Source organism: Hemicordylus capensis, chromosome 5 (assembly GCF_027244095.1).
Source record: "Hemicordylus capensis ecotype Gifberg chromosome 5, rHemCap1.1.pri, whole genome shotgun sequence".
Lineage (NCBI taxonomy): Eukaryota > Metazoa > Chordata > Lepidosauria > Squamata > Cordylidae > Hemicordylus > Hemicordylus capensis.
The window spans coordinates 82858614-82881486 of NC_069661.1; the positions used below are offsets into that span (position 1 = coordinate 82858614).

The following is a 22873-nucleotide window of genomic DNA, read 5'->3' on the forward strand; positions in this document are numbered from 1 at the left end:
GGCACTCACTTGGCTTCCACCAGGTGACTCATTTTCCCGGCCTCCAGAGATCCACATTACTTGAAACAGTGCATATCATGTGGGAGCACAATCTGCACTCCACACAGTAACATACTGATGATTTGCAGGGGGAGGCTTAGAGTCAGTTTTATTATTGCATCTTCAATCTAGTAAGATAAGAAAACACACTGAGGTTGTGCATATGACCAAATTATCTGGGTGAGGGGAGAGCTGCCTCCCTTCACACAATCACCCTCCCCAGTTTGCTCTTCCACTTGCCATGGACACGAGTGGAGCCATGGCGAGTGGCAGAGCAGGGAGCCAGAGGAGAAATTCTTTCGGCATTCCTCAGTGCACCACGCCAGGAGCATGGTGCATTGAAGAATCCACCTCAGTGCAGGAGGATCCTTAAATCTTGCAAAATCTCACAATCTGCAGGAGGATCCCTCAGTCTCGCTTGCACCCTTTACCATAGCTAACGGCCTGAGGCAACAAGTAGGGTTAGGCGGGGCAGGGGTGCTGGGATCAGGAGCGATCTGGGCACGCCACATGAGCAGCCTAGCACAGGCTGAGCTGCCCTAGCCTGGTTTAGGCTGCTTGTGAGAATAGCTTCATGAATTCTGTTCCAGTATTTAAATCAATATTCTCAGATAGATATTTTATGCTAAGAACACATACAGAATCTTAAAAAAGATTCTATTCATTTGTCTATGATTGGTCTACCAGGGGAAAGCTTTGTGCCACAGTTTTTTGAATGCCCTCCAGAAAACAGTATGTCAGCACAGAGCATGTGGTATGATTTTATATTATTTGTCAGAAACAAAAAGCTTCCTTAATTCTTCAAAAGAGAACATAATTATCCTGTTTATTTTTCTGTCACTGGAAGAAAAAGTTTCCATTCTTCCTGTTCTGTTGTCTAGTGCTGTGAACCTGACTGATTATAATAAATGTGATTCCCAATAATCCTTTCCTCATTCCCAGATCCTTCTAGAGTAAACTGCCTGTCACTCCTTTTAACACTTCTTTATTTCTCCAATAACAGTGGCCTTAGGCAGAAGATTGACAAAGACACCCAAGGCACTTCCATTGTTTCATAGGCAGCAGCGGATACTATCTCTCAGCAGCTTTTATTGGAAACTCTGGTGTGTGTGTGTGTGTGTGTGTGTGTGTGTGTGTGTGCATGCGTGCGCATGCCCCCCCCCCAGTTTTTGCATACAAAATATTTTCTGACTTGTGATAATAAATGTTTTATTTCTCCAAAAGAGTAGCAGCTCAGGTTTTCAGTAGCACAGAATTGCCTGTCTCTGGTTTCCAGTTCACCTGATAATTAGTTTCTGTATACAATGCTCCGGAAAAAAACAATGGGAGATTATTGCTCTGTCAAAGTTATGTAGGACTCAGGACTTTGAAGTGAACTGGGAACTTCAGTATCTTAAGATTGAACTTAACTAAGTTTGAACTTGAACATGTGAGCTACTATAAAGTGTTCCCTCAGGTCTCAGAAAGGTGCAGAAGGGAGTGTGCAACACTGGCACCTGTGACTGACAGACAGTACAATTCAGACAAGCAAATTAAACCTTCTGTACATGGTTACAGCACCAAAGTGGTTTGGAAGTCCTGCCCCAGAGCATCACTCAACCACTCACCTTGCCATTCATGGCTACAGTGGTGTTTGCACAGGGAAATGCCTGACCATTATGGCAGGGGCTTTTGTAATCAGCACGCCTGGTGGTGACTCAGAACCGGGCCTTCTCTATTGCTGTTCCTGGCCTCTGGAATGCATTCCCAGCAGATATCTGCAGTTTAGGCTCACTGTTGGCCTTTAAGAGATCCCTAAAGACCTAATTGTTTGGCCTTCCAAGGTTTTTAAATTGTTTTTAAGTATTTTGATTGGTTTTCAATTGTGTTAAAATGTTTTTTATATTTTTTTAAGTGGTGTGTTTTAAATGATGTTTGTTTTTATGTTTTTTAAACTGGTTGTACACCTCCAAGAGCCTCTCTATAGGTTGGTTGGTTTATGAATGAATGAATGAATAAATAAATAAATAAATAAATAAGCAAGCAAGCAAGCAAGCAGGCAAGCAACGCTGGTGGCCATGCTCCCTGCAGCATTTGTCTACAAGGAACAGAGTTGAGCAAGTTTCTTCATGCAGTTTGGAACCATGTTTGGTCAGAAAATAAGGGACCCCTGGATGACATCTTGTCTAAAGTTGCAAAGCAGCCACACGATGCATGCTTGCAATGCAAGTGAATGGGTGCAATTGCATGAAGCATGGGTGTTTGCATATGGGTGGATGATTTTCACCAATCTACCTCAGAAGCAGAATTCTGCCTCTGAGATTTCCACAGCTCTCAGAAGCATAATAATGGCTGTCCAGGGTAAAGTGAGATTGGTGAGAATGCCCTTATGCATTTACTTCCAGGGTAAAGTGAGATTGGTGAGAATGCCCTTATGCATAAGCACCCATACTTCAGAAACAGGGATGCTATCTCTGTGGACATGCATCCTTTGGTTGCACACAAGCAGCTTAAGTTAGGATTTTGATTGCATTTGCATCTCTACTTCTTGCAGACAAATGCTGAATATGCAGTCACTGAGTGCTGTAACCAGTAAGAGTGCTGTCACTGGGATGGAGCCAACAGGTGCAGTCTCATTCCAGTTCTCTGTGATTAATGGATACAGGGAGGATTTCTTGATAATTGGGCTTTTGCTTGTCACACTTCAGAACAGATGCTGGCGTTTGAATTACAGGACACAGAGATAGCCCAGCCTCCTTAACTATTATGATGGCTTCCTTAGCTTCTATTTTCAGGGGACATGTTTGGCTAAAATTGGGAAAAGGCAGGCTTGTGGGTTTAAATAAGGGACTTCTTGTTTTTAGTTACTCCCATGCCTTGAAAACTGTTCCAATTTCTAGTGCAAGAAAATGACTGCAGGACACAGAGCCGAAAATCAAATTTTTCCAAGTCTAGATTCAGTATAGCCTCCTCTGGCCATAACTTTGTCTGGATGTACTATATTGTTGTCCACATATGCCACCATTCGCCTATCATCCTGAAGAGCAGATCACATAATAAAAAACACAGGTAACAAAGAAACAATGGAGAAAGCAAAAATAATTGCCACACTTTTTTATTTGTTGGTCAGCCTTGTGTGTAGAATCATTCTCAGTTTGAAATTCTAAGCTTGAAATTCCCCTCAATTTAAATGTGTTGAAGTGGAGCAGTAGTAGATTGTCATGGCAAAAGATGATGCATGGAGCCCTGGAGCCAGGGGCGTAGCTACAATTGAGCGAAAGGGTTCAAAGAACATGGGCCCCCGGCTCCTGAGCGCCCTCCAGCTCCATCCCTCCCTATTTTCTTCATTGTCTCCATCACTCTGGGGGGCCACCAGAGAGGGGGATGAACACGGGCCCCCTCTCCCCTAGCTATGCCCCTGCCTGGAGCAAAAAATTAGGGTCATATGGGGTACAGGAGAGAGAGAGAGAGAGAGAGAGAGAGAGAGAGAGAATTTTAAAATCTCAACTGCTACAGACACAAGAAAAGAGAAAGACAATAAAGTCAAATGGTACAATGTAATAAAGCAAAAGGAATTAGAAAGCAACTGACTAAGAAACAAGAGAGCTAGAAGTCACACCTATGTGGGATACAGGGTGGTATATGTAGAGAGCTTGAAACAATTCCCTTTGTATAACACCAGATTAAAAAGGCATGAAGTGACTTACCGAGGGGAAATGAGAAATGTCATCCTTGCACTGATGAAAAAGCACTCGTTACAACCAAATCAGCTGCCTTCTCAAAGCTATCACTACATATACATCTGCACTCCTTTTAGAATTAACTACATAAGCTATTTTTTCAGCAATTAAAGCATTGGAGGTTACAGACCTCTTCAAGTGTAATCAGCCTCTTGAAGGGATTTTAAACAGCATGCATTGTGTAAACTAGGAACGTACTTCTTATATTGCAGACAGTGATGTGCTGACAAAGTTTAAAGGGCATCCACAAAAACTTTTTCCTCCAGTCAGCAAATATGATTTTCTTGGATAAAATATTCTTCCCCATCCCAGCCTCTTATCTCTTTGCAAACATTTCCTTATTCCACTCCAGAGCTGTCACTTCACTTCACTACAATGAGTATGAGCCAGTCCTTTTAGCAGTCTAGGCACCAGGCAAAACTGAAGATGTCCATGCACCATAGTATCATCATGGAGCTCTTGATCATAATTGCTTCTTTCCATTTGATCTGCTAAAGGGACGGGAGTAGATGAGAAGAGAAGGTACGGGGGCTTGTCTCCGTGGACCTGGCCTGGAGATATATCACAGCCTCCCCCCGCCCCCTTCAGCACAGCTTGGATAGCCAGAAGACCACCTCTGCTCAGCTGTTATTCTACTGCTTTGCTGCTTTCGTTGTGGGCATCAGCCCCATCTTGGAGACACCTGTGAGTTGTTGGGTGCTTATAAGGATGGAGGGAGTGCCAGTGCCACAGCCAGTGGTGCAACTGGCAGGAGGCAGATGCCGAAGCCAGCCACCCTTTGGTGCCAGGCCTTCGTCATGGGACTGAGTGCTGGGGAAGAGCATGCTATTGTATGATTGCACTTGAAGTTGCTGCTGAGAGAGCTTTGATTATGTAGTCTTGGGTGAAATCAATCTATTATGTGTTTAGAGTTGTCTGGAGATGGGGAGGCAGGGACTACTATTCTGGTGGTGTTGGGGAATCAAAGTAGTAATGTTAGCAGGTACTCCCCAGCCCCTGCCATCAGCCCGGCTCCTCTGTGGTGGCAGAGGGCCAGTGGCGGCTCCCCTGGGCCCCACACGGGCTGATGGATGTGAGTGCAGGCATCACATTTTGACCAACACACAGTCCAAAGGTGGCCAAAAAAAAGAATAACTGACCCAGAATCTAGTGCCAAGTACAGTGCCTGTGCTGCACTAACATCACTGGCACAAGTTGCTCTCTCTCACACAATTATGACTCCATCCCTACTTGCAACAGATGCCACAGCACAGCAGCACCCTTAGCAGCCAGCAAGCACAGCCATAAGCTCAACCAGAATGTCTTCAGCCACATTTTGACCGAGTACACCTTGCAATGCAGAATGAAGACTGCAGAGCTGACCAGAGCAGGAAGTGAAGCACAAGTTATTCAGAGCCAGACATGGAGCAATCACCATCACAGCAATCACTAAGAAATATTACACACAGAGACAAAGAGCTGAGTTGCCACTGTCAATTTCCTGCCACATCACCATCTCACAAACAGACCGAACTACAGCTCAAGGAAGACAAGGAGGCACCCAAGTTCTGCGTTTGTCAATCTGAGATCCAGCAAAACAAGGTATTTGTAGCAGCAAGCAATAGCACAGCATTATATTCACTACTGTAAAAAGAAAAGAAACCACAAAATCAAACGTTTCTTGATTCCTTCCTCCTCTCCTGATGTAAGAGCTATCTCTTTCTCCTATTCCCTTTGAATACATTGTGAAATTTCCTCTTTTTTGTCCCGCCTTTTTCAATTTGAGATTCAGCAATAGGTAGTACAGCATATATTCAGTGCTGAAAAAAGAAAACCACAAAATCAAATCTTTCTTCCTCCTTTCTTCCTCTGGATGTATCCTCTTCTTCATGAGGGCTCTCTCTCTTTCTCTGCCTCCCAGTCTCTGTGAAAACATTTTGAAATTCTTTCCAAAATGTTCCCCCTCCCTCCTCCCAGCCAATAGGGGCACAGTTGCCCATGCCAAGAGTTGATTTGAATAACAAGTCAACTAAGAAGCAAGGAGATCTCAAGTCAATCAGAAGCAAGTGCCAGAAAACCAATCAGTAAGGGGGGGGGGGCTGCCAAAATGGCTGCACAAATCTCGTGAATCGATGTGTGCCAAATCGGGGCTCATTCAATTTGACCTTGAATCAGCCCCTTAATTTAAGTGGCAATTTGATTTGTGGTCAAATCCATGAATCGATTCCATTCGGTGTGAATTGAATTTCACATCCCTACAATGTACACATGTACAGAACTGTACTCATGTACAGTTATTCACACATTATGATCAACACATATATTAGTACATTTCCTATCTGTCCCCAGTTCCAAGGTTCACTTTTTAAATGAATGCATGTACTTAAATTCACACAAAATGGAGACACACCTGTATGAATATAGAACTTAATATCTGAATATTTGTTTCAAACCTAAAACCTAATTACTAATTAGAAGACAGTATACCCACAACTGGGTCAGACATTATGCTGAACAGCATCTTGTCTGAATGGGCAATTTCTCACTATCCTTTAATGGAAAAAGCTATCTCTTTTCTCCTTTAAAATGCACTTTTGAGGGAAATATCTTTTCCTTTAAAAAGGACCTTGGATGCTAAACTGAGGAGCACTTTCATATTTAGGATCAGCCAATGGAAAAGCTAGCTTTGAAGCTGGTCATTCTAAGTGGTGTGTTAATTACTAAAGGAATATGAGTCAGGAAATGAATAAATGTCCATCAAGAGCAAAATATATCTTATCTATTGCCATTTAATGGGACACTTAGGAACATATGGATGTGTATGGTATTAGAAGAGTGAATTCATGAGACAGCCCCTGGCACATACTGGCTGTTACATGTAAGGTGAATGAGCCTGCTCTCATAGAAATATCAGTTTTAATTTAATTTATACATAGCTATGGTAACAAAAGTTATCCAAGCTTCTGTAGTTCTCAGGAGGAACTTTTGCTTCCTGTGCAAGCCTGCTCATCTTTCCACTTAGTGATCCAGCACTTAAAAGTGGGTACTACATATAGTTATTGTCAGCATGTGTTGATGAAAAAAGACACAACTATTTCAATAACTTCTCATTCTGTTCTCCTAGTTAGTTACACTGCGTTTTGCAGATTATAGGGAAGCAGCTGAGCTCAACATCAAGTTGGTACAGAACATTCAGCAATCAATAATGGGTTGAGAATAAGAGTTAATATGTATTCAGTGCAGAACCATTTGATCAGAAGGATTTTCGAGAAAAGTTCCTGGATTTATGGTACTTGACATTATGAAATTCAAGATCCTTGGATCTGAACTAACAGCTACACCTCCATAATTCCCATATGATGAGAAAGCCTTTTCCTACAGAATAAAATGCTTCAGTTCAAAAGTGGGTAGAAAACTATACTACTTCTCAACTATGTTTTTAATATTTCAAATTACCCCAAGTATGTATATTGGGAACAAAAGTCCAAAATGTTTACTATGCAGGTATGGAATGCTGGTGTGGCATGGTAATCAGAATTACTAGTGCACCTTAAATGGTGCTACCTCCTGTTGGCTTATGAAGCAATATTTGGGGCTTTATTTTTAAACAGCTAAATATGCAGCACTGGTGGAGCAGAGGAAGACTTATTACAGTAGAACCCAACACCTGCTCTAGAGAAGCAGTATGGTTCTTTGAAACAATAGGGTATCCCATTCGATCCTCAAAACTACTGTGAGATAGGTTAGACTGAGATCAAAGGCTTCTTGGTGAGCTTCATGGTAAAGCAGGAATTTGAACCCAGATTTCCCCAGTTAAAGTCTTTGCATCCACTATAGTACACTGATCTAGCAGGCCAGCCATATTCTCACTTTCAGTTTAACCAGACACCTCTTCCTCACAGCTGATTTGGCATCACCTAATCTCATTTCCTTGCTGCCTGTTCTTAAAGTACTGAAATCCCCTAGGAGGGAAAGAAATCTCTTCAGAGTGAAGTCATAGATTAGTTGTGCTGCATACCAAGCTACAGTTCTTAGGAGTCACTATTGAACCACTGGCGTACATAGGAACATAGGACGCTGTCAAAAACTGAGTCAGACCATTGGTCTATCTGGCTCAATATTGTCTTCACAGATTGGCAGTGGCTTCTCCAAGTTTGCAGGTAGGAATCTCTCTCAGCTCTATCTTGGAGAAGCCAGGGAGGGAACTTGAAACCTTCTGCTCTTCACAGAATGGCTCCATCCCCTAAGAAGAATATCTTACAGTGCTCACACTTCTACTAGGAACGTGTTTGACGTTGAACCTGTTTTGTTTGGGGTAGAATCGAACCATCCCGTTTGGTCTGACACTGGACCAAATGCCCCCCCAACTGTTTGTGGACCTTTTTAAAAATAAATAAATGATAATAATAAATTATTATTACACCAGAGGCAGAAAAGACCAGCTGCTGATTGACAAAATGATTTTAGAAAATTGCAAGAGAAGAAAAACAAATCTAAATGTTGCATGGATTGACTACAAGAAGCCTTCGACTCACCGCCTCAAACATGGATACTAAAACATTTATAAACAACTGGTGTCAGCAAAAACATTCAGATATTTATTTTAAAAAGCAATGAGCACGTGGAGTACACAGTTAACAATCAATGGCGAGACACTTGGACAGGTTAGCATTAGAAGAGGTATTTTCCAAGGGGACTCACTATCCCCTCTGATGTTTGTAATCGCCATGACTCCCCTTTCACAAATACTAAACAAAACAGGACTCAGATATCAAACATATAAAACATCAAATCAAGTAAAACATCTGGTGTACATGGACGATCTGAAGTTGTATGGAAAGTCCAAGTCAGAAATCAAATCACTGCTAAACACTGTCCGTATATTCAGTAGTGAAGTAGCAATGGAGTTTAGACTAGACAAGTGTGCTGCATTAATAATGAACAGAGGAAAAATAAGAAAAACAGAAGGAATAGAACTACCCAATGGAAGCAAGATCAAGAACCTGGAAGAGAAAGAACATTACAAATACCTGGGCATTCTCCAGGAGGATAACATTGCACACACTGAAGTTAAAAGAAAAATTGGAAGTGAATACATCAGGAGAGTTAAAACAATCCTAAAATCCAAACTCAATGGCGGGAACACCATACAAGCCATAAACACCTGGGTTATACCTGTTATCAGATACACTGCAGAAATAATAGACTGGACCCAGGCAGAGCTAGAGACACTAGATCATAAGACCAGGAAAATAATGACCATCAATCATGCTCTGCACCCCCGCAGTGATGTAGATAGGCTATACCTCCCTCACAGCTTAGGTGGAAGAGGAATGCTGCAAGTCCATCAAACAGTAGAGGAGGAGAAAAGAGGCCTTGAAGAATATATCAAGGACAGTGAAGAAGATGCACTTCAAATGGTCAAGAACGAGAAACTATTCAACACCAATGAAACAAAGCAGGCCTACAAGAAAGAACAAGTCAAGAACCGAGCAGAAAAATGGAAAAATAAGCCACTGCATGGCCAAAATTTGCACAATATAAGTGGAAAATCAGACATCACCAAGACCTGGCAATGGCTCAAGAAAGGCAACTAGAACAAAGAAACAGAGGATTTAATACTGGCTGCACAAGAACAGGCACTAAGAAGAAATACAATAAGAGCAAAAGTCAAAAAATCCACAACAAACAGCAAGTGCCACCTTTGTAAAGAAGCAGATGAAACAGTGGAACACCTAATCAGCTGTTGTAAAAATATCGCACAGACTGACTACAAACAAAGGCACGACAAGGTAGCAGGGATGATACTCTGGAACATCTGCAAAAAATACAAGCTACCTGTAGCCAAAAATTAGTGGGACCATAAAATTGAAAACGTTGCCGAAAATGAAAAAATTAATATATTATGGGACTTCCGACTTCAAATAGACAAACATCTGCCACACGATACACCGGATATAACTGTAGTCGAGAAGAAAGAAAAACAAGTTAAAATAATCGACATAGCAATACCAGGGGATAGCAGAATAGAAGAAAAAGACATAGAAAAAAATCACAACATGCAAAGATCTACAAATTGAAATTGAAAGGCTGTGGCAGAAAAAGACCAAAGTAATCCCAGTAGTAATCGGCGTCCTGGGTGCAATTCCAAAAGACCTTGAAGAGCACCTCAACCATAGGGGCCACCGAAATCACCATCAGCCAATTACAAAAAGCAACTTTACTGGGAACAGCCTATATTCTGCGACGATATCTATAATAATAACAGCAACAACACTGATAATAAAATTCAGCCATCCCAGGTCCTTGGGAAGGACTCGATGTCTGTATAAAACAAACCAGTCAAAAACACCTGTCTGACTGTGTAAACAAGAAATAATAATAACAATTTTTTACCTTACTCCCTTCGGTGTCTTGTTGGAGGCGGCGGTGGGCGGGGTCTAGTTCTTGGAAGCGGTGGGGAGGAATTTCCCCTCCCCCGCCCTTCCTTGCAGCCCAAACCAGCCCATTTGGCCAGCTCTTCAGCCCGTTTGGGCCTCCCCCCTCCAGTGCGGTGGCCATTTTGGAAGCAGCCACACCTGCACAATTGGCCTCTGCATGGCCTGGGTCATGCAGAGGCCTACTGCAGGCACGGCAGCCTCCAAAATGGCTGCTGCACCAGAAGGGGAAGGCCTGAACAGGCCAAAGAGCTGGCTGAACAGGCCGGCTTGGGCTACAAGGAAGGCCGACGGGCGGAGGGAGAACCTCCTCGCTTCCCCCCCACCCTTTTCAAGAACTCCCCCAAAGGGGCGAAGGTAAACAAAAGTTTTATTTTTTTATATAAAATGTCCGCAAACCACCACCCCCAGACCGAACCAAATGGGGGGGGGAGTTGAGGGGGTGCTGGACCGAACTGGCCCAGTCTGGTTTGAGTCCGGTCCGGACTCAAACTGAACTGGGCCAGCTAGTTCTGTGCACATCCCTAACTCCTAGTCTCCCTTTCATATGCAACCAGGGTGGACCATGCTTAGCTAAGGGGACAAGTCATAGCTTCTACCACTTACCCTCTCAGGTAATGGTACCCTATAGTTTGCTGAATCTTTCCTTAGCTGCTCCAGAAACATCAAGGTTATGGACCTGGTTTACGGTACCCATAATCCCTCCCAGATCATTCTGGCTTTATTCATTCTGAAGATTTCCAATGTTCTAATCAGTGACATTGCCAACACAAGCTACATTTTGCTTCCTATCTCACCAATGTAAATATGGCATGCACATGACTGTAAAAGACTGTTGGAAGGCTATACCTGCAACCTGCAAAATAAACAGAAAGCTCACAGTAGATTGAATACATACAAGAAGAAAGAGAAATTGAGATCCCTGTTTGTTCATCGGTGTATCTAGGAAACGTAACGACACCTTTAAAGATCTGACTAATACCAGGAAAATTAATAACCTAAGGCCTGCCAATGCTGTCTTAGTACACAGCAACTGTAATAATTATCTCATCACGTCAAATACAAACTTGCAATACTAACTTATTCAACCGAGCTGAGAGCAATTTTTTAAAAGTGTTCTGTGCTTGAAACAAAGCTAAGTAGTATTTGCAATAGGACTGTGTTGGCTGTCCTTGAAATGCTTATTGTGCACTTGCAATTTGGAGTACCATAAAATTATCCAGATACCCACAAGTAATCGAGATCGCTATCTTTGTGACTCCCTGGTAGACTTGCTTTTGAATAGGTTCTTCTGCACTTTGGAAACTGGCACTGTAGTGCAAATCAATCAGCATTTTCTGGGCTGCAATGGCACCTCCTTAATTGCAACAATAACCTCAAAATGCCACTGTGGTGTTCAGTCTGACTTTAATTTCCCCCTTCTCTAGATGTAATGGGCCTGCATGTACTAAGGAATTTATGGTAGCAATTGACTTAAGAAATTAGACCCTTATGCAGTTGATGGCACAGCTAAAATCTTCATGAACTATTGTGTAACATAGTTTCCTTCCCTTTGTTCCATCTAGAAAGCACATCAGAGAGCATTTTAGCATTCTTGGAGTTCTAACCAATGTTTTTAACGACTTTATCCTAACCATTGAACAGAACCAGAACTGAATTTGTTTTCTCCCCAAGTCTTAACTCCAAACTCCAAACAAGAAACCTGTATGTTCTGTTCCAATGTGTGGCTTTTCAGTTTGAAAACCAATAGCAACACTGGTGGCAAACATATGGACATTTGAAAACATATTCCGACTTTGGTGGTGAAATGGAAAGTCTTTTGTCTGTGTATCTGTTTGGGAGAGAGGAAGCTAGGTATGTGTGCAAAAAACTGTCAGCAATTTGGTTCCAATTATCCTAAGGCTGCAGATGTGATAAAACATTGCTGCAAGGAGATTGCTGCCTAGAAGTATAGGAACTAATCATATTAGCTGTTAGCTTGGAGTGTCTTAATAGTGAGCGCTTGGGCTCTATGTAATTATAATAAATGGTGGGGAATACGGGTTGCATGTATTTGAATCTCTGTCCTAACGACACCCACTCTTAAACTGTGAGGTAGAGTTAGGATAGACGGTGAAGGCTTGTATCTTATTCACTGTTGTGAGAAAATCCCATTGACTTCAACAGAACCCGCCTCCAAATAAACTTGCATAGAATCAGGCTGTATGCCTGATATTTACTGAGCACAGGCTTCTGAATTTGTGTGTATGTGCGTGTGTGTGTGGTGATGGGGGAAGTCGGAATTTGACCCTCTGTCAGAACAGATTACTTTGCATTTGCCTACACATCATATAAGAAAGAAAAACTAAATTGATTTAATTAAGCAAGTCTTTGAGCAAAGAATAAGCTAATTATAGCTTAACAAATGAGTCTAGAGAAGTTGGCTATTGTGCAGTGGCTAGATCAGAGATGCTCTTTATCAGACAATGTCATTCCTTCCAGGCTTTTGGTCACCATATAAGAAGCCTCAACAAACTTATTTTATGGACAGACAAGTCACTTAATAGTGTCCTAATGGTGGAATGCTATAGAAGAGAGAGGTCACAACAACCCACACCCACCCTAATGCATGCCTTTTCCTTTTAAAACAGTATGGTTGTTCTCATGACCATAGATTCCTGGGTAGGAGGAGGTTAACCAAGGAATTTGTGGTTGTCTGGGACTCCGAGAGGCCTCTCAACCCAACTGTTCCAAACTTGGGCATACCAGATTCACTAAACAGGTTAAAAGTGAGGTAGGACAAAAAAAAGAGCTCTCCTACCTTTTGGGGTTAGTTATCTGTGCAGCCAGCATGACTTAAACTGTTCCCAGGCTGCTGGTGACCACATTTATCACAGTGTTTTGTGGAAAGCAGGGTCAGGGAGATAAAAGCTTCTGCTATACTGAAGGCTGCCTCTCCACTGCTCCTGCAATGCATTGTAGGATACGTGGAAGCCCCGACTTTCAATTTTAGCAATGGGGAATGCTGCTGTGTTGTCTATGTAGGCCCACAAGCTGCAGCACCCAAAGGAGACTATGGTCATCTGGGAGACATGAGGTAAGAGTGTGCCTTCTCTCCAGGCCATCCCCATATGGTTTTGAGAACAAGCCCAGTGTTTCTTTGAGCTATCTAGGTGGGTCAAGTGGCCTTTACCAGACTTACTGAGAAAATATTTATGGATCTATATCCACCCTGATTTCTTCCACATATGTCTTGGCTGTGCTCCCACTGTAGGCTGTGTAGTTACCATATGTCTATAATGCTATTTCTGGGCTTCTGTTGTTCAGACAGCAACACTGAGTTTAGTGAACATATTGTAGGGAGAAGCAGCGTCATACCTACTGTTCCCACCCGAACTTCTGCACATTCAAAAGGTGTAAAAAGAGTCCTACATATGCCCTATCCCTTTTTGCTTATCCATATGGGAATGGATGAGATTCCCAGTCACAGCTCTGAATGTATCACATCAAACTATGAGATTCTCGGAAGAAAGGCAAATGACCGGGTTTCAGGTGGTATTTTGATCAATACTTCCTATAAAAATAGAGGGCTACAAAGAGTGAGAAGAGTGCGTCAAGTGGATGAAAAATGTATTTAGTTTCTGAGGCCATGATCTAAGCTACCTTAAGGAAGGGCTATTGTCAGGAAATAGATGGTGTCTAAGAGCCGCCTAATGGCACAGTGGGGAAATGCTTGACTAACAAACAGAAGTTTGCCGGTTTGAATCCCCGCTGGTACTATATTGGGCAGCAGCGATATAGAAAGAAGCTGAAAGTCATCATCTCACACTGTGTGGGAGGAGGCAATGGTGAACCCCTCCTGTATTCTACCAAAAGAAAACCACAGGGCACTGTGGGTGTCAGGAGTCGAAATTGATTTGACAGCACACTTTACCTTTACCTTTAAGAGCCACCTAGCCACCTAATGGCACAGCGGGGAAGTAACTTGCCTAGAGAGCAAGAGGTTGCTGTTTCAAATCCCTGCTGGTATGTTTCCCAGACTATGGGAAACACCTATATCAGGTAGCAGTGCTATAGGAAGATGCTGAAAGGCATCATCTCACACTGCACGGCAGATGGCAATGGTAAATCCTTCCTGTATTCTACCAAAGAAAACCACATGACTCTGTGGTTGCCAGGAATCGACACCGACTGAACAGCACAACTTTACTTTAACTGGGAAAAGCTAGTTTGTGTTTGGGAAAAGCCTATGAAGCCTAATCCTGTGGAGACTAAGTACAAAGGCAAGTGCTAATGAGAGAGATTTGTGTGCTACAAGAGAAATTGGGAGAGCTGTGCAGTTGCCTACAAAATTTCACAAGCAGAGACAATGAAGCACAATATAAATGGCTTGTTGCCCCCAGAACCAAGGAGACGCAGAGACGTTGTCATGGTGTAATCAGCCAAATCTTTATTGAGGCATAGCTGTATTGTACAGGCATATTTGCTGGGATTGGTTCATCCCCCTACAGTGTGGTAGCTAGCTGGCTGGCCACAGCCATGGCCGCCATCACCTAAACGACCATGGCGATAGCACCTTGGCTCCAGGCCGCTTCTCCGCTCTAAAGCGGAGGCACCCTTCTTCGCCGACCTAAGGTCAGGTTTTGACTATCAAACGTCACCCCTCCGATGCTGCACAGCCAAACGGAAAGGATGTTGTCTGCATAGGAGTTAAGCAGCATCCCTGATCTGTCAAGCCTCAAGGGATCTGCTCCTCCTCCTTGACTTACAAGCTTACCTAAGGTGCCACACCCATTTCCTTAGCTGTTCCTCACTGCACTGTACCTGCCACAGCGGGCGTTAGCCTAGCTTAATGCCCCGCACCCCACAGGCCCAATATCACCTTTGCCAATCTCAGCCTCAAATCGTCGATAAAAAGCCTCATGCCCGTGGCCGATAGGTGGACCCCATCACCCCGATAAAGGGCGGACTGAGAAAATACGATATCATCATGCGGAATACATCCACCGCTTCTAGTGGCCAGGAAGCGAGCCATTGCCGCTTTAACCCCTCACCTTGCCCTATCCACCTTGTTCTGCTTGTGGGCCCCTTCCACACCCTGCTCTGTGTGATGTCAGACCAAAGGAGGACCATGCTAGGGCACCAAGCTAAGACCACCCCCAGGTCCTGCATGATCTGTTATGACAGTGAAATGCCTGACTGACTGATTAGGTCATTCCCCCCGAAATGCAAGAGCAGGATATCCGGTGCCGGATTCCCCTCCAGGTACTCCCACAGCATCGGCAGCAGCTGGGCCCTTCACATTCCCTGCCGCCCGCATCACTCGATGGAGGCCCATTGCGCTAGGCCCAATTGCATTCCTGGATCTGTGCCTTGCACCCACTTGAGGGCCCAAAATACAAAGGAGTGGCCCAAGACGAGGACTCTGGCCCACTTCGCCTGAGGCTTTGCCCCTGCACAGTGAAATACAGAAACTGAATTTGAACTCCTAGTACAGGAAGTAAATAGGACTTGATAGTTATAACAGACTTTCTGGGATGAGTCCTAAGATTAGAATATTTCAGTTGAAGGATATTCCTTATTCCAAAAAGAAGGATGCAACAGAAAAGAGGAAGAATAACATGGTTGTGTCAAATCTGTGTACACCTGTATACAAAGAAGTGAACATGGTAGCCCACTCAACTGCATCCGGGGTGAAATAAATGGAGTGTGAAATAAGAACATACTAGCTGGAGCCTACTACAGACCACCACACCAGGGAGATGAGGCAAATGATGCTTTCCCGAAACACATTACATATGTTTCAAAGGAGGAAGAATACATAATGATGAAGGACTTCAACTATTTATTATTTATTTACATATTATCTTCTAAATATATATAATTATCTTTAACGGACCCGTCACTAATCCCTTGCATGGCAGCTCTCACAAGAGTTCGGGTGCAAACTGTGGGGGGGTGGGGTAAGCGAACGGGCAGGCTAATGGATGGCCAGCCAAGAGGAAGTGGTGCTGGGTAAAGTGGTGGCTGGGGAGGCAGGAAAACACAGGGGTGAACGGGGAATGAAGTGGAGAGGGGCGGGAAAGTGGCAGTGGAGAGAGAAGCAGCGTTGGAAGAGGAAAAGCGGAAGCCGAAATGGGCCGAGAACAGAGGAAGAGCTGAGGGGGAAGGAAGGGGAGAGGAGGGTGGAGGGCGAAGAACGAGGGAAGGGGAATGAAATGGGGGGAGAGCCAAGAGGGATGGGGAAGAGCCGAGGATGGGGGGGAAGGAGGGGGGAGAACAAGAGGCACAGATGCTTTGCACCTGGGCCAGCTAGTTTAAAATATTCCTACTCTGCCTGTCCAGCACACTACTTCTGGGGCCAGCTGACAATAATAGCCCTGTTATATGTCGAGGCAAACTCCACTAAACATTAATGCCCGCCCCCAACAAATCATTGATATGCCTTGCTGACAACTTTCTATTTTAGAATATCTGCTTAATATACAGAGTTTGGAGGCAAAGGCAGGGAAGAGCCTCTCCTGGTTGTGCGCTGAGAACGCAGCACCAGCCTAAGGAGCTCCAAAGGCTGGTGCTGCTTTTGCAGAGCAGCCCAGGAGTGTTTCTTCCCTGCAGGGAAGAGCTGCTCCTGGTCTGCGCTGCGAAACAGCGCCGGCCTTCGTGTAAATGCCGAAGGGGCCGCGCTGCCCCTTCAGCTGTTAAACAGCAACTCTCCCAGACTGGTCCCGAATGCAGCCTCAAGGCTCCGTTCAGCCAGACCACACCCCTGCGCCTGACATCCGACGCAGGGGCATGGCTAGCCCCCACGTCTGACTTCAGACGCGGGGGCAGGGTCAGCGGGGCCGCCGCCGCGGCCGCACACAGGCCGCCGGCGGTCCCACTTTGCCAGTGTGACTCCTACCCAGCTTCTGGTCATGAGAACAAGCCTATTATGTCCCAAATTCACAAGCCACTTGTGTGTAACTCTTCGTGCTCAGTATAATTTGAATTTTTTAAAATAAAATTGCCCAGCCCTAATGCCTAAGTTGCGACTTATCAAAGGTCAAGAAAGCCCCACTAGTATATGCTAGCCATGGACATACCAAAAACTACTCTTAGATTGTGGCCAAACTACAACACCTATGTAACAACCATAAAAATGTACTCATGTCACTGCTTTTGTTACCTGTACATAGTCTTCATATACACATGAAGACTGAATTAAGGGTAACAAGAACAGTGAAATATTCAGAAACAAACCTTATTTTAAAAAGTGTTATGTTGTGTTATATTTATATACTGACTGATACACACACACACAGGCCGTGTTGAAAAATTATTTTTCTTATTTTTATTTCATTAAAAAGCAGGTTCCTAACTCACTGTGCATTAGTTTAGATAAGAGATACAGATTCCAGCTCCCACACACAGAGAACAGAGGACATTTTAACATGCAAGATGTAAATATAAAAGGCTTAATAATAAATATTTGGACAGTGCCAACTGCCATTTACTTCCCTAGTTAAAGAATAAAATAGGATATTCTAGTTCAGCATATTATGAATAGCAAGTTTTATCAGGGACCTAACATCTATTATTGACTTGCATAATTTTATTTGAGAGACGACCTAATGAACACATGTAAAATATGACTGCTCAACAATATGGAGAGACCACTTGTGAACACAACACATCTTATAACAAATGATGTTACAAAAATGCAACAGTACCATTGGACATATATCTTGGTAGCTTATATTGCTACTATATTAATGAACCTTTACTTTTTTTAACACAATGAAACTGACAATTCTACAATTAATTATTTTCCTTATAATTACACTCTTCAATCTGTATTAGACCTTCCTTCTTCCAGAGGCTCATCAGTTCAACATTACCATCCTGTAATCCTGTTGATCAGCTTTTTATTGTAAACTTTAGGGATGTGCAAATCAATTCAGGTACAAATAGATTTGTACCCGAATCTAGCTGATTCAGTGATTTGGAGACAAAACAAATCACCTGTAGTCAATTGGCTAGATTCGGGTCCAAATCGAATTGTGCCTGATTTGATTCAAATTAATTTGAGATTCAGATCCCTCCCATTAATTTCCCCAGATTCCCAGCTTTCATTTGTTTTAAAAACTAAGCTCTAGCCCTTGTAGAATTGGAGTTATGGAGCAAAATGTGTGGTCACTATTTTTCAAGTGTTTTGATCCTTTGGTGTATATTAATAATGTTTCCTCAATGAATCCTTATGAGGATTCATTAAACACCTTCATTTCTTCTATTCGTTTTGACTGCCTTTGTGACAGTGCCGCCATGTGACAACTATACCCCCCTCTCACCCGCAAGGCAGTGTGCGGTGGAGTTTTCTCTCTCCACAAAACTGCATCATGAGCCACAACTAGGCAGAAGAGGTAAAACACAACAAACTGCCCACATCTACTCAAAATTGTGCTATAGTGCTGCAGTCTCACACTTATTTGGTGGCGTCATAAGTAGTGCCAGAGGGAGGCAAGTGCCCCAGACAACTATTTATTTATTTACATTTATATCCCACTCTTCCACCAAGAAGCCCAGCATTGTGTATATGCTTATGTAAACTCTGTGAGGTGGGTTAGGCTAAGAGATAAGTGGGCTCAGAGTCACCCAGTGTATTTAATGGCTGTGTGATAGTTCACACATGTCCTCCTTTCCTTACATTTGAAAGAAAGTGACTTTTCATATATTCAGAGTGCTTTTTAAAATTATCATCCTCAGTCAACATAGAGTAATAACATATTTAAAGAGCAGTTCCCCTTCTGTTAATGATTAAATAGAAGTGTCAGTATATATATATTTTAAACTTTGTTCAGAAATCTAACATGTAGGACAAAGCTCTGTGCACTTTCCCCCTTTTTATGGTCCTCCCAGTTGTTGTCAGTAGTTCCTCCCCGCCCAGTTGTCGCCATCAGTGGAATCCCAGATTCCCTGGCAGAGGTGCACCTAGGTAATTTTGGAGCCTGGATCTAAAGGCCTTTGGAGGCCCACCCTCCACAAATTAAGCCTTATTCCCCTACACAAACATACCATGACACACAAAGTATTTTTAACACATGGGTTCTTGAGGGCACCGACAGCAACTGAACTCACAATAATGTAAGAATATAAAATGCAAATATGCATTAGCAGAAACATTTCAACACACAGCAGCACAGTGACCACACCACCCAAGACAGACTAAAGAGGATTTGGGGGGCCCCAGGGTGTGTGGAGGTCCTGGACTTCTGCCCAGAAGTCCAGGGGTAAGAGCATCTCTGTTCCCTGGCCTAGGATTCCACTGAATATCTTGTTCTATCCTTAATTAAAAAAATACACTAGACAACTGATATCATCTACCTTTCAGGTTGCTCCATTTTTCCTTCTTTCTTCCTCTCCTGTCTTCTTCATCTCTCTTCTCAACTTTTCAAAAGTGTTGTTTATGCACAAACAACTCTGCTCCATATTCTTAAATTTTTCTCCATCAGGGCTGCCCTGCAGTTCATGCTGAAGTTTTATCTTCTTAAGGTATCAGAAATGTCTTCAAAAAGATTTTGTTTTACCTTAGTACTGCTACTGTATGGGGTAATTCTTTTTAATTCATTCACATAATTCAAGCTAAATTGTCTACATTTAGGAAAAGGAAAGAACAGAGCCTCCTTTGTATTTACCAATTGGTAATATTGATGTTGTAATCTCTCAGTGCTGTACAGGATCTTGCTACCTGGGAAGTTATTCTTGAGACATTGGCACATGATAACAAAACAAATATATACATTTTGTAATGTATTTTGAACATAACAAAACAAATACATTCCCATTGATTTCGGTGGGTTACAGTGGGATTTCAGAAAAAACTTGGAACCTTCTGCATACAACCAGTGCTGCCGGCAGCTGCATGGATGACTATGTTACTCCTGGCAGCACTGGTAAACAGATTTGTCCTGGCCTCCATGAATCCCACAGTGCACCATGCACCAAGCATTGTACACTGGGGGATTCCCACCAGGGTACAGCACTCTAGGAGCCCATCTCTGTGTCAGCACAGTGTGAATTCCAGTGTGAATTCCAGCAGTTCTCACAGGCAGCCAAGCCCAGGTTTGGCTGCTAGTGAAAAAGGCCTCTCTGAGTTAGGAGGCAGGGGAATGCAGACAACTCTACAGATTACCAGAGAAGCAAAACCGAGTGAGATACATCAGCCACACTGTAACAACAACAAACAACAACAACAACAACAACAACTCTCCTTTCTCTTCACTTCCCCCCTCCTCAAAAAACTCACTTCTCCCTTTTCCTGCCTAGTTGTTTGCACCCCCACAAGCAAAAACCGGGAACACACACAGCTCCCAAACCTGGGTAAAACACAGTTTTCACTTTTGTGAATGACCTTGTTACCTGGTGAAGGACCTGTGCTGAACTGAAATTTCTGAAAGTCCAATGATGTGATTTTTCAAGAATCCAAGAGTGTTTTTCAAGAATTCTACATTTCTTAGAGAGAATGAAGGAGGAACAAAATGAATGCAGTTAGAGAGAAACAACAAGGCCACAAAGGACCCTGGGAATTGTAGTATGACACATACTGCACTGTAGCTGCTCAGTTGTAGTTGGGAGAAGATAGAAGAGTAAAGGAGGAAGACAAGAAGCCTACACAACGACCTGGAAGTGGAGTGAGCCTGACCTGTCTTTTGAGCTGTCTGCTGAAAGACTTGAAGAGGTCAGTTCAGGGGCTGCTGCTGAGGAGTTGCTGGAGTCCATAATAGGTTGCTAAAGAAGCAGGGGCGTAGCAAGGTTGGAGTGGGCCCAGAGACAAGATTTTAAAATGGGCCCCCCCCCCAAAGTCCAGGGCCTCCGCACACCCCAGGCCCCCAAGGATTTAAGTCTGATATTCCAAAATAAGTATGCTGCCTGCAAATACATTTCACTGAATACACACACACACATCACAATATATAGTGATATACATTGAGTACTATACATTTGTATTACTTTTAATGCCTAGAACACACTAGAAAGATGAATTATTAAAATGGGCCCCTCGCTGCAGATTAGCAAAGGAGACTTTCAACCATGCAGGGTGAGCCTATGTTTGTTTTCTCAGAATTCTGAACAAATTCAGTCAAGTTTGATTGCAGGAGGTTTTTCACAGGAGGCTTTTAAAGCCCTTTAAGACACATCTCCTCTGGAATGGAGGTGCTGCATTCACATGTTGGCCAGATTGACCCTGAAGTCCCTGCAAGTTATTGGGGAGCAGTTCACACACAAGAAAAATAAAATAAAAGCACCACACATGCTTCACAGTTCTCACTCAGACCTTCTGGGTTGCAAAACAACTTGAACATAAGTGCATTTATGAATGAACTAGTAATTTTTAGCCCGTTGTAATAACGGGCGCTAGCCTTAAGGGGAGCTACTGCCACCTCTTGCTGAGGCCGCGGCCACCATCGGGGCTAGTCGCCCCGCCACCGCCTCACCCGCACTCTCGGTGGCGTCGCAGCCGCCGCCAACGGGGCCAGTCGCCCCACCGCGGCCACAACTACCTTTGGCCGAGGCCGCGGCTCTGCCGCCGCCTCGGCCACACTCTCCTCCTGCCGTTGGCGGCGGCCGCTTCTCCTTGGCCCGCCGCTTCTGCTCCTCCCGGCCCTCTCGCCGTAACGGCGGCGGCCGCCATCGGAGCCAGTCGCTCCGCCGCGGCCACCGCCTGGTCCAACATGGCCGCCCGTCTCTGGGCGGCCGTATCTTTTTCGCCCGATCTGGGCATGCGCTCCGCGCATGCCCAGATCGGGCGAAAAAGACACGGGCGGCACGGACGCACGCCCAAGGCTTTTATGGGTAAGGATGAATGAATAAATAAAATTAATAAAATACTGTTCCAGAAGTTTTTGCAATTTTCTGCCATGAAACAAGCCACTTATAGGACTTTTTAGATAGTTTTTTTTAAGTCAGCAAATTTTCCAAGCTGTTTCAAAATAAATATTCAGAGACTTCTCGGTCCCTCCTCCCCCCCCCCCATATCCAAGCCCTATGGCAAGCAGATCCCTATATATGGGGGGGGGGCGGGAAAGGTAACCACAAAAAGGAGTTCACACTCTACCTGGCAAATGCTGGTCTGGGTTAAGCAGTGCAGCAAGGGCTCTTCTGCTGCAGAGAACACTCTGGCTGCCTCGTCCTCCTTCCTGGCTTGCTTGGGCCCTACTCGAGTTCAGGCTTCACTGCGGCCTACACGGAGGCCTCCGTGGAAGCCCCGCCCACCCGCCGATCAGCTGAGAGGCGGGAGAAAAGGAGCTCTTGGCCGCTTGCCTGCTGCTTCGATTGCGGCCAGCAGAACAAGCAGGAGAGACGGCGAAGAGGGCAAGTGGCTGAGAGGCTATGGGGCTGGGCAGGGGGCAATGGGGAGTCACATGAGGTGTCTCTGGGGTGCCCCTCCAGGCAGTGGGGCCCCCAGACAACTGTCTCCCCTTGCCCTATCATTGTTACGCGCCTGTAAAGAAGCCAATCTTTCTCTAAGCCTCTTTGTCTTTAGAAAGAGTTTGTTACTGGCTAGGGTGAGACAATCACAAGGCCTGTCCTGTGTGGTATTCATATGTATATTTAGTTGTTCTGCTATCATATGGTCCGTCAGTTGTACCCCTTGAATTTCATTCCTACCCAAAAATTCCTTTTAGTAAATAAACTATACAACTTTTGCGGGGAGGGATCAGTCTAAGACTGCTGGTGCAAAAC

The 22873-nt window shown here is 44.0% G+C and overlaps 1 long non-coding RNA gene across 1 annotated transcript in view; it reads right to left on the reverse strand.

Moving 5' to 3' along the window:
* Window positions 1-22327, reverse strand: part of LOC128326207 (uncharacterized) — a 52705-nt gene extending 30378 nt beyond the window's left edge. The window contains exon 1 of the long non-coding RNA XR_008307890.1: window positions 22245-22327. This is a non-coding gene — a long non-coding RNA (uncharacterized LOC128326207). The remainder of the gene's footprint in view (window positions 1-22244) is intronic.
* Window positions 22328-22873: the final 546 nt, after the last annotated feature.